This window comes from Hyperoodon ampullatus (genome assembly GCF_949752795.1).
Source record: "Hyperoodon ampullatus genome assembly, chromosome: 12".
In the NCBI taxonomy this organism is placed as follows: Eukaryota; Metazoa; Chordata; class Mammalia; order Artiodactyla; family Ziphiidae; genus Hyperoodon; species Hyperoodon ampullatus.
Genome location: NC_136925.1, coordinates 55,336,795 through 55,348,902, shown reverse-complemented (window position 1 = coordinate 55,348,902; position 12,108 = coordinate 55,336,795). Strand labels below are relative to the sequence as shown.

The 12,108-nt window shown below is 39.7% G+C and overlaps 1 pseudogene across 1 annotated transcript; it reads right to left on the bottom strand.

Moving 5' to 3' along the window:
- Positions 1-295: 295 nt before the first annotated feature.
- On the bottom strand, positions 296-983 carry LOC307061554 (ADP-ribosylation factor-related protein 1-like; annotated as a pseudogene). Its single transcript has one exon. The product of its transcript is annotated as an ADP-ribosylation factor-related protein 1-like (transcript).
- Positions 984-12,108: the final 11,125 nt, after the last annotated feature.

The window sequence follows — 12,108 nt, the reverse complement described above, 5'->3', positions numbered from 1 at the left end:
GTCCCTCAGAGTTGTGTATATTGGCCCTTATTTAGGCTGCGTGGGTTCCTATCATTTGTGACTTATAAGGTTGGTAATTTAGACAAAATTCTAAATGATAAAAAAAAAATTCAACTTATCTCTGGGGTATGGTGGATAATTTATCTCTTTGTTCTTTAGCTTTCTCATTTGCAAAAGGGATAATAGTACCTACATAGAGAGTTGTTGTGAAGCTTAAATAAGGTAATCCATGTAAAAGCTACAGCTGTTTAACACACTTTTTTTTTTTTTTTAAAAAACAAAACAAATGGAAAAATCACAGGGCAAAGCAGCCGCAAGCCCCAGGATGGGCGGTGCAGGGCGGGCAGGAGCTCCTGCGGCTCTGGGGATGAGCGGTGGGCGCCAGAGGGCGCGGCTGCGCTTGCGTGACGTCCTGCTGCCCGGCGGCCGGCGCACGTTACGCACGACGCACTTCACCGACGCCCTCTCGCAGCCCCTTGCCTGTGAGGGCCGAGCAGGCCTGAGTCAGGCTGTCGCGCCCGCCGAATCTTGGAGGTGCAGTTCCTGAACGCAGTCTGGATGTCAGGGATCCCGAGGCAAGTCTCAACGTCCTGCTTGCTGGCCAGCACCAGGATGGAGACGCCGCCCAGCGCCTCGCTCGTGACCAACTTCTCCAACGCTTGGACTCGGACAGTCTCTCCTCCTCCGTGGAGCCCATGACATAGAGGACGCCGTGGCCCTCTGCTTGGTCCTTGTCCCACAGAGACTGCAGCTCTTCCTGCCCCCCGCTAAGCCCCACAGCAGAAGGCGAGCCTTTCCCACGTCCACAGTGCCGACGTTTAGACGCACGGTGGTGGTGATTTTGGACAGACTCCTCCCCTTGGAGTTCTTACGAAACCGGCTTTTGACCGCTCCAAGACAGTAGTCTTCACGGCATTGTCCAGACCCAGGATCAGGATGCAGTACTGGTCCTTCAGAAGCATGTCCTTGTACAGGTCTGACATCCTGCACCCAGCCCTGGCCCCTGGAGCCACCGCGGGCCTGACGTTCTGACCCTGCGCCTGACGGCACGTGGGCCGTCCCAAGCACAGTTCTGAGTACACGGTAAGAATTCAATGAGTGTGAGCCACCGTCGTATAACCTGGTATCTTTATTTCACTATAAATAAATGTTGATGGAGTGTATATTTATTCATTTTCTTAACATATATTTACCAAACACTTAACTGTCATAGGAACTTTGGGGAAAGGTAATGAACAAATCAGCCGTCGTGAAGCTTATGTTATAGCGGGGGGAGGGAAATAATAAACAATCAAATAAGATTTATAATGTGTCGGAGAAAGATTAGTGCTATGAAGAAAAATAAACAGGGGGAGCGGATCAGGAGTGCGGAGAAGTGCTGCTATTTTAAGTGATGTAAGGACTCACTGATGAGGTGGCATTTGAACAGAGATCTGAGGTAAAGAATGTTATTCAGCATGTCAGCAGAAAATGTGTTAATTAAATTCAGTATTACAATCTCTAAAAGTTTGATACTATTTATTACTCAAACAGATAACTAAACCTTTTGCCCAATGAAGAAAAAATTACCTTGAATCGAGTAGATTAATTCAGTTATTCAGGAGAGAGTTTATACTGTATATTAAATATATATATTGGTCCAGCCTGGAAATCTTCCTTTTTCTTGCCTTTTAGCTTGTCTTGTGATTTTTTTTTTGTTTGTTTGTTTAAGATCAGGCATGAGGTACTAGGAATTATAAACAGGCCCTTAGTGTGAGGTTCTATGTTAATCTGGCTAGAAGTTGGGCTGTGTTTAATGTTTGCTCTAGCCATAGGTGCCACTGGCTTCAGATTCCTGGAGTGTACTTGTTTTTGTCTCCCTGTTTTTGGAAGCTTCCCTAAGAATTCCTCCTTAGATAAAGTCTGTACCTTGCAGCTCTTTCAGTGTTATCTATTGTTATTATACTGGAGTCCTGTTGGTGTGGTAGTAGGGTGTGTGGGTGGAAAAGTGATCTATAATCTTATGATTAAAAGTCAGTCATTTAGTGGGCCTGTGTCCCTGGGTTTTGACTTTCATAAGTGTTTCTTTGCTTTCTTCTTTCCCTCTTAGGTGAGACAGGAAGGCTAGAGGGAGCTGGAGTTGGGTGAAGACCCTTCCTTCTACCTAGGGTAAGTTGCTGGTAGAGTCTTTTTCCCTGGAGAGCAGGCCTTTGTTATAGAGAATGCTCCAGGTGTATTTTAAAATGATTACTTTTCCTCCGCCTGCCAGAGCCAGGATGGGATAGTTCATAGCTCTTCACTGAAAACCTGGAGGGTTCCCAGAATGAAAACCAATGAAAGTATAGGAGCAAGATCTTATTTTTAAAAGAATAATTATTGACATATAGCTTATTAGAGATATGCACAAATCATAAGTGTACAGCTCAATAAATTTTCACCAAGAGAAAATACCCATATAACCAGCAACCTGATCAAGAAATAGAACATTGGCAGCATCCCAGAACCCCACTAATGACCACTTCCAGTCACTATGCTTTCCAAGGTAATCATTATCCTAACTTCTCACAGTATAGATTAGTTTTGCCTATTTTTGAGCTTTATGTAAATGAAATAAAAAAGAAGGAATTCTTTTGTGTTTGGCTTTATTTCAATCAACATAATGTTTGTAAGATTATAAACTGTGCTACTACATATAGAAGGAGTTCATTCACTCTCATTACTGCATAGCATTTCATTGTATGAATGTAAGATCATTTATTCATTCATTCTGCTGTGATGAACCTTTGAATTGTTTCCTTTTTTACTTTATTAAGGAGAGTGCTGCTATGCACTAGTGTACATGCCTTTTCATGAACATATGTAGCTGTTTCTGCTAAGTGTATATCCAAGTTTATATCTAGGAGTGGAATATACAGGTTTATCACTAGTAGATATTGAATGCCAAATAGACGTGCAAGTATCTGTAACACTTTAAACATATGAGAGTTTGTCACTCCACATGCTCACCAATACTTGCTATGATCAGTCTTTTTCCATTTAACCATTTTTGTGCATGTTATGTGAAAACAGCAGCTGATAAAATGTAAAACCTACCTGTTAGTTTTGAATATTGGCTGCATGGCAGTCTTGAACTCCGAGTTTTGTCTCTTCAGCACCTTGATATTTTCAGAAGTTCTCTGTGGGTTCTCTGCCTCCGTTCAGTTGCCCCCTGACTAGACCCATTGTCCAGAACCTTGGTCTCTCACTGTGTTCCAGAAATTGGCAGATTCCCTGAAGGAAGTATGTTTTCCATCTCTTTTTTTTTTCTTTTTGTGGCTTGAAACAACAATCATCTTTTGTTATCTCTCACAGTTTCTGTGGGTAAAAAATTTGGAAAGGTTCAACTCAGGGTATTCCATGAAGTTGCAGTCAGTGATGTGAATCAAGAACAGTGGAAGCTGCAACAGCTGGGCACTGGCTCTTCATGTAATCTTGGGGCCTCTCTCTTCATGTAGTCTTGAGTACCTCCATATGGATTCTGCATGTGGTCTAGTTTGGGCTTCTTACAGCATGCTGGCCTCAGGGCGGTTGGACTGCTTATGTGGTGGCTGTAGGACCTGGCTCCTCAAGTTCTGTGCTTCAGCAGTTCTCCAGCACCTTCAAAATTATATATGTGTGTGTGGTATATATATACATACATATAGACATATGTATATATGTATGTATATATACATATACATGCATGTATATATCACACATCATAAACAGAAGTAGAAGTAGAAGTCCTGTTTGATGAGTCTTATTTATTTGTTCTTAGGAACACTTGTAAGGGTTTCTCTGAAACAAAAAAAATGATTTTTGCTATTTGATTCGTTTGCTTGTTTTTTAAGAGAGAAAATTCTAGCCAACGTAGTCTCTAAACATTATATCTCTTCCACAGGAGAGTCAATATAGAATAAGCTAGTCTGAAATTTGTGGATTTCCAATTCTAAATAGAGTGTCATGAATTCATGCTTAAAGCTTTTGGTATAACCCATTTTCAGAAGTGTTGAGGACAGCACTTATAATACACGGTATACATCAAATGCCCTGCATTGATCTACAATTTAGTAGAAAGGCAGATGGATAAATGCGTTGACATCATTTTGTCATCGACAAAGATACCACTAAATGTATTTCTGAAAGTGTTGAAAAGAGCAGTGGGTACTGTCATTTTATGAAATGTACTGCATTTGTATTGAGAGCTGATGGGGAAAAGAAGAAAATAATCCACTGTGAATGTGATTTAACCAAGAGACTGGATTTTTCTAAAAACAAAAAAGCAAAAAACAGTAAAGTAGTTGCCTTAAGGTCACAACACTCAAAGAAGTGGTGAGTCAGCAAAACAAAACTAAGATAAATCATCAGGAGGAAGAAAATGTCAAAAGACAAATATATAATTATTTTTGTTCTTTTGGTTTTTTATTTTTCCAAATAAACTACTTGCAATTTAACCAAGGTCTACTCAAAGGGTAGAGAATTGTTCCGTGATTTTTTTAAAAGAGCAAATATTACATGATGCTGTTATCAGACTTCTAACCCCAACCATATTTAAGTTGCTAAAAATGTAAAGCATGCTTTACTGCGTGAATGGCTACACCAAATAACAGATTTTCAGTGTAGCCAAAACAGCCTTATATTGGAAGAAGATGCCAACTAGGACTTTCATAGCTAGAGAGGAGAAGTCAATGTCTGGCTTCAAAGCTTCAACAGACAGGTTGATTCTCTTGTTAGAGGTGATGTAGTTGTTGACTTTAAGTGAAGCCAATGCTCATTTACAATTCTGAAAGTCCTAGGGCCCTTCAGAATTATGCTCAATCTACTCTGCCTGTGCTCTATAAATGGAGTAACAAAGCTTGGATGACAGCACATCTGTTTACCTCATGGTTTACCACATATTTGAAACCCACTGTGGAGACCTATTGCTCAGAGGATAGAGTCCTTCTAAAATGTTACTGCTCATTGATGATGCACCTGGTCACCCAAGAGCTCTGATGAAGGTGTGTAATGAGAATAATGTTTTCATGCCTGCTAACACAATATCCATTCTCCAGCCCACGGATTAAGGAGTGATTTTGATTTTCAAATCTTATGATTTAACAATATATTTCATAAGACTACAGCTGCCATAGATAGTAATTACTCTGATGGACTGGGGTAAAGTAAATTAAAAACCTTCTGGAAAGAATTCACCATTCTAGATGTCATTAAGAAAATCCGTGATTCATGGGAAAAGGTCAAAATATCAGCAATAACAGGAGTTGGGAAGAAGTTGATCTAACCCTCATGAGTGACTTGGAGGGGTTCAAGACTTCACCGGAGGACATAACCGCAGATGAAGTGGAAATAGCAAGAGAACTGGAATTAGAAGTGGAACCTGAAGATGCAACTGAGTTGCTTGCAATCTCTTGACAAAACTTGAATGGATGAAGAATTGCTTTTTATGGATGAACAAAGAAAGTGGTTTCTTGAGATGGAATCTACTCCTGGTGAAGGTGCTGTGAAGATTGTTGAAATGGCAACAAAGGATTTGTAATATTTCATAAACTTAATAGAGCAGCAGCAGAGTTTGAGAGGAGTGACTCCAGTTTTGAAACTTTTATTATGGGTCAGATGTTATCAAATGGCATTGCATGCTACAGAGAAATTGTTCGTGAGAGGAAGAGTCAATAGATGTGGCAAACTTCACTGGTGTCTTATTTTAAGAAATTACCGCAGCCATCCCAGCCCTCAGCAGCCACCACCCTGATCTGTCAGCAGCCATAGACATCGAGGCAAGACCTTCCACCAGCAAAAAGTTTACAGCTTGCTGAAGGCTCAGGTGATGGTTAGCATTTTTAATTAAGGCATGTACACTGTTTTTAGGTATAATGCTACTGCACACTTAACAGACAACAGCATAGTGTACACATGACTATTATATATACTGGGAAACCCAACAATTTGTGTGATTCCCTTTATTGTGACATTTGCTTTATTGTGGTAGTCTGGAACTGAGCCCACAGTATCTCCGAGGTATGTCTGTATTTTCTGCACCTAATTGGGTGAAGAGTGTCTTACTTTGAGGTGGTGACCAAAGCATAAAGGGAAAACAGATGCCTGCCCTTGTCAGAGACTCCCTCTTCCCCTTCCATGTTCAGGAATCTTGTGTGTCTAGCGTTGGCCAGGTTTGCCAGTGCTGTTCAGTCCGAGATCTCAAAGCTGGTACCGGCCCCCAGTGTATGCCCTGAGATTGGAGAATGGTCTGCACCCACCACATTATTGGTTTTTTATGGTACTCCTGGCACTCTGGTGGACCTGTAGGCCTGAGAATTATAGGGGTGGACTGGAAGGCTTGAGTACTTCCTCCTGTTGTCCAAGGTAGATGGGCCTTCAAAGAGGGAAGCTCCCTCTCATTTCCTCAGTGTAGTGTCAGAGAAGTTCAAAGCCAAAACTGTTTTGGGTTCCCAAGGCTGCAGCTTCTTTTGTTACAATAAAGTGTTGTCACTGCCTAATACAGTGTTTACAGTGAAAAATAGGTAATATTAACAGTAAGAATTTATTACATTGCTTTTAAGCTTAGCTTATATAACAGACATGCAGTTAATAATAGGTACTGTTATTAACTTCATTTCACAGGTGAGAAAATAGAGGCACAGAGATGTTAAGTAAATTACACAAGATCACGTAAAACAGAAGAATTGTCCACAGTAGATAAGTATCATCATTGATGGTCAAGTTCACAGAGATGTAGTTGGATTATTCCACTCTTCTTGCCATGCTGATGGCTGCTAGTGCAGATTCCTGGCCTGGGCAGAGGGGATAAACCCCACTCCTCCGGAGATACTGTGTCAAGAGATCTCCATGCAAAAACTGGCCAGGGCTGTCAGGGCTACAGTTTTTGAGATGCATTCACTTCCCCAGAGTGTCAGTCTATTCTGCATCAGATCTCCTTCCAGTTTTTTTCAGCTCAGAGATCAAACATTTTATTTTCTCCTTGTCCTCTATTCCAATCCACTGCTTCTGTCTCTTGTGGTAGTTTTATTTTAGGTTCTCCATTGTCCTTCCCTGTAACTAAACCTTAGTCAGGCCTTCTCTTTTTCTCTCCAAAAGGTTTCCTTAGTTTTATGATTTTCTCACTGAATGTAATCCTGAAGGTGATGCAGTGTGCAAATAGGTATAACATGATAATGATGACGATGACGATGATGATGATGATGATGATGATCGTGATGATGATGGTGAAGAAACTTTCCTATAATACAACTTTGGATCAAACTTTGGCCATAGTATATAATATTCCAGATATGCTAGTATCGGTCAAGTCTGTGTATTTAGAGCTTCATCATGAATAAGGGAGTAGTCACAATATTTACCCCTAAGCCTTGGATAAGTGGATTTGAAGTTTCTTCTGGTTGTATTAGAAGAAAGATTATTGTCAATTTCTAACTTGCCAAACAGCTACACAAAGTTCCTGCTGCTTCATGTTTGCTGTGCACACCATTTGTTAAACATTTTCTCACTGCACACATCTTCCCTCTGAAGGACTCCTAAGAACCCTTGACTGCTGTTTTGATTCCATGAGCATTTTTTTGAGAGCCCATATATGTTATATATAATGTTGGGAGACCCAAATTCGAGTTAGACAAAGTCCCTTTCTCCAAGGAGCACTTTCTATCTGTTTGGGTAATAATCTCTAGGTCTAAGGGTAGGATATATCTAATACAAAAATGTGTTCCTTCCCTCAACTAAACTTCATCTAACAAATGAAGACCTAAGTGTCAAAAGGCTAGATCTCTGATTTTCAGTGGTTAGCAAAAAAGAAAAAATGTTTCAGGTTTAACAGCTATATACAAAATATATAAAGACACTGGATTGTCAGATAATTATGTCATCCAGTTAAATTTGAATTTCAGGTAAACAATGAATATTTTTTATTTTTACTTGCTAAATCTGGCAACCTTAAAGTGAGAATGTGTGTTAATTTCTGTTTATGATAAATATTATTTTTTCTAGAAGGAATGACATAGTAGAAAAGGAAAGAGATTTGGAATCAGCTAGAGGTGGATTAAAGTGTGATTTTATCAGTATCTTACTAGGTGACAGTGGGAAAATAATTTGTCTCTGAACCTCAGTTTTCTCATAGAAATGGTAACAATTATGGTCAAATGTTGTTGAATGGCTCATTAGTGATATATAAAAATGGCTAGCATAGGGGGCTTCCCTGGTGGCGCAGTGGTTGGGAGTCTGCCTGCCGATGCAGGGGACATGGGTTCGTGCCCCGGTCCGGGAAGATCCCACATGCCACGGAGCGGCTGGGCCCGTGAGCCATGGCCGCTGAGCCTGCGTGTCTGGAGCCTGTGCTCCGCAACGGGAGAGGCCACAGCAGTGACAGGCCCGCGTACTGCAAAAAAAAAAAAAAAAAAAAAGGCTAGCATACAGTGGGGACTGTATTATTTTCACTTGCCAGTGGCGGTAATAGTAATAATAATAATAATAAAACAAACATTTATTCAACACTATGTGCTAAGGACTCCACATGTATATATTAAGCCATTTCATCCTCACTACAACTTCTTGGGGTAGATAAACAATTTTTTTTGTTTTAAGGATAAGACATATGAAGCACAGAAAGTCACACAGCCAGTTTATGTGCAAAACAGGATTAAACATTATGCATAGTGTCTTTCCTCTATACATCATTTAGAAACAATGATTTTAGACAGACTGGTGTAACTAGCAGCAATACAAATATTTGATGGCTGTTGAGGACCAAAGATGCTCAAAAGAACATTAGTGTGAGAGGCAGAAGCATAACTATGGACTCCTTTACCACCAAGGGCCAGCAGAACTAACTTGGCAGAGTTATTGGTCTTTTCAGTTACATCTTGGGATGGAGATGCTTGTCACTGCTACTGCTGCTGTTGATGATGATGATAATAATAAAATAATAATAGCAGCTGACATATATTGATCGTTTACCATGGGCCAGACCATATTTTAAGGATTTTACATGATTAATCTACTTAATCCTTACAAGATTTATAAATAAGGAAACTGCATCTCAGAGAATTTAAATAATTCACACAGTTCAGTCACCTCTCTTTTACTTCAACAATGAACATTTACAAAACCTGACCCTAGGTATAATTAATCCTTTATTCCTCTATGTTCCTGTAGAATTAGCCACTTTTAAACTACTTCTCATGATGTTAATTAAAACTTTTCTACTTTTTCCTTGAGAAAGAGATTCTTGTTTTACTTTTCCCTGTAGCCTCCCAGCATTCTACACTGGATATGGCTGTTCTGGTTATCTATTGCTACATGATAACCCATTCCAAAACTTAGTTGCTTAAAATAACAATGTATCTTTTTTCTGGGTGTTGACAGACTCAGTGGTTGGTTGTTTCTTAGGGTCATTCATGTGGTTGCAGTCAGATGGCCTGTGGCTGGAGTCATCAAAAAGCTTCCTCACTCACATGTCTGTCACTAGGGCCCGTCGGCCGTCTCTCCCACATGGCCTCTGTGTGTGGTTAGCCTGGGCTTCCTCATACTGTGAGACTCAGGGGCATTAACCTTCTCACAAGGTGACTGACTTCCCCCCAGGACAGGCATTTCAGAAAATAAGAAGTAGAAGCTACCAGTTTTTTAAGGCCTGGCTCAAAAAAGGAACAACAGTAATTCTGCCCAGTCAATTATTCTAATTGGTCAGAGCTTTTGCAGAGCCCATCTAGATTCAAAAGGAAGGAAAAGAGACACCCCCCGCCACCTCACCAGATCTCAATTTGAAAAGTGTCAAAGAATGTGTGGCCATCTTTAATCTACCACGCTGGAGTTTCTCAGTAGGTGTTAGGTGGATTAATGGATGGATAAATGAAAAAGATCTAGGCCAAGGAAAGCAAATGGATGAGAAGAAATGAGGGGTAAAGATTAAAAATAAAAATATTTACAAAGAATACTACTAGTTAAAATTTACAAGTACCTGGGAACATGTGTCATGTTCTAGATATTACAATGGAAAATATATAGGTAAAAGATACAATACATACATACGTTAGATATGACACAGGTTCTTCCTTTTCATACTAATACATTGGAATGGAGGTATTTGGAAAATTTTAATAGGCATAATGGCTTTTGGCATTGTCTTTTGATCAGATTGGCTTATTCTTCTCTCCTATTTTCATTCAAGTGTTTCTTCTCCACTTAAGAGTTTACTTTTGAAAAGTCAGAGACTTGGAGTACTCTACCGTTTTCCGCCATGTCTCTCCTATGCTTTTGCCTAAGAAATTTCAAATAATATAGTGGTTTTATAATTTTTTTCATTCCCTAAATGCTGAAAGTGATTCTAGACCTCAGCTTCCATTTTATTTTGAAGACTTCCACATGGTAGGTAGAAGAATTCAGTTATTTCATAGCCATCATAACCAGAACAAACTTCCTTGACTCTTGATATGTTCATTGATGCTTCTATCTCAAACCTTCTTCTGTCCCCATCTCTGAGAAATTGCTGTTTAAACTTGCACAAATTATTTCAACTTCCTCACTGCTTCTTAGAGAAGAGTAGAGAAAAATATGGGACATGAACAGGGACATAATGAGAGAGTAAAAACCACCAGGACTTTAAATGTTAAAATCAACAAAATATGCAAAATGCCTTGAGGCAATGTAATATCACTGTCTCACAGAAGGCAGAAAATTACTAGGAGAAATTTAAATGATGTACTGGAGAATGTCAACTGCATTCGGAATGGAGCTTTGGATTTTTATAGGAATTGAATACACATTTCAGTCATTAAAATGAAACACTCTGAAATTGTTTCAGATTGAACTCTACGTGGGCCGAGGAAGAAATTACAATTAAATATATCATGCCAAGTTTTTAATTTATGAAATGAGACATGGGGTTTTATGCGAAAGGAAATAAAATGAAAGTTTGTCTCTAGAATCCCTTCCATTCCTAGGTTGTCAAATTTGGGGACCAAAATTTCACCTCCATATCCACCCCATTAAAACCCTGTGGGAAATGATGTAGATACCACCAGGGGCTTCTAGAGAGTGAGTAATAACCAGAAGCAAACAGATAATAAATCCTCTTTGCAGTGATTTGTTTTCAGGTGTTTCTTCTTAATAACCCCTGAACAAAAATTACAATCTCTCCTCCGCTTCACTGTACCTCCACTGCTGGGGTCATGGGCTTTACTTGGTTACCACATTCTGCTTTTTATTTCTGATCTCATTATATTTCTATTTTGTTGATTTTGCGTCTCCTCAGTTACAGGTATCTGGGTTTCTAATCTAAATGCAATTCTTAATTGCCCATGTAATTGATGATGTGGATGTGGCATCCTTGACCTTGGACAGTAACTAGGTGAACCACTCAGTTAACCAAAGAGGCCCAGACTCTTTCTGGAGAGTCTTCCAAGACATTCACACATGAACTGGGGCTCTGTGTCCCCTGCTCAGAAATATACAAAATCTCAAAGGGACTGCCAGGTATATCACCCGCTTTGCCCTGCAGATGGTAGGGGCTTCCAGCCATCCAGACAAGAATAATCCTCTCAGGATCACAGGTAACACAGGGATTCTTGACTGAGGTGACACCACCTTTTATATCCAATTATCCTTCTAACACATCACATCTTAAAAATCCCTTCCCGAATACTCTGTCAACTTTGTTCTTCCCACTGGTCCCTGCCAAACTTCGTTTGCTACCTCAGGTTGTTTTTAGATTCTGCCCAGCATGGCTTTTTTTGTTGTTTGTTTCTTTTAATATCCTTTTCTTTCCCATATTACAACCCATAACAACAATTAGAGATCTTTCTTCAACTGTGGAAGGTGAATCATTCTTTCAGTTAAAAATAAAAATGTGTAGTTACTCACACAAATATGATATCAGAATCTGGGTTCTTAGAAGATAATAGCCCAGCTTCACAAAGAACTTAGTTCTTTCTATGCTTCTTCCTTCTCTCAGTCCTGTCATTCTTCTCTCACACCTGAGACCCAGTATACTCATTTTTCATTTTCTTGCTCTGATAGGAAGGATTTGAAAATTATATCAAGAGTAATTAGCAACACAGAAATTTTCTCAATGCAATAAAAAATCTAGCAGTAGGTAATCCTGGATTGGTA